Source organism: Agelaius tricolor, unplaced genomic scaffold, assembly GCF_023055355.1.
Source record: "Agelaius tricolor isolate 1412-34295 unplaced genomic scaffold, bAgeTri1.0.p SCAF_18, whole genome shotgun sequence".
NCBI lineage: Eukaryota > Metazoa > Chordata > Aves > Passeriformes > Icteridae > Agelaius > Agelaius tricolor.
In genome coordinates this window covers 8,107,743-8,108,209 of record NW_027269278.1, presented here as the reverse complement: position 1 = coordinate 8,108,209, position 467 = coordinate 8,107,743, and positions in this window count along the sequence as shown.

The window sequence follows — 467 nt, the reverse complement described above, 5'->3', positions numbered from 1 at the left end:
CTCCTCATCCTCCTCTTCCTCCTCCTCCGGCCGCGGGCGGGGGCGAGCTCGGAGCGGTGCCCGCCCGGTCGGGGATCCCCGCTCCGCCCCGCTCCGGGCGCTGCCGGGTCCTGCACCCCAGGGCTGGGTCCTGCGAGCTCCCGGTGGAGCTCTGGAAGTCTGACCTTCGCGTGTATTTATCTCTCGAAGGCAGCAGGATACTGGCATAGATGTCTAGAGAAGCTGTGGGTGCCTATTCAAGGCCAGGTTGGATGGGGCTTGCAGCAGCTTGGTCTGGTTCCATGGCTGGGAGTGGATTGAACGAGCTTTATGGTCCTGATGACCCACACCGTGCTGTGGTTCTGGGATTATTCTGGTCGGGGGGTTTCTTTGGTGCAAGCGTGTCCCAAAGTGCTGGGGAGCAGCTGGTCAATGATGGTTCAGTTTATCCCACAGCAAGGTCCAATCTTGTTAAAGCCAGCTTTAGT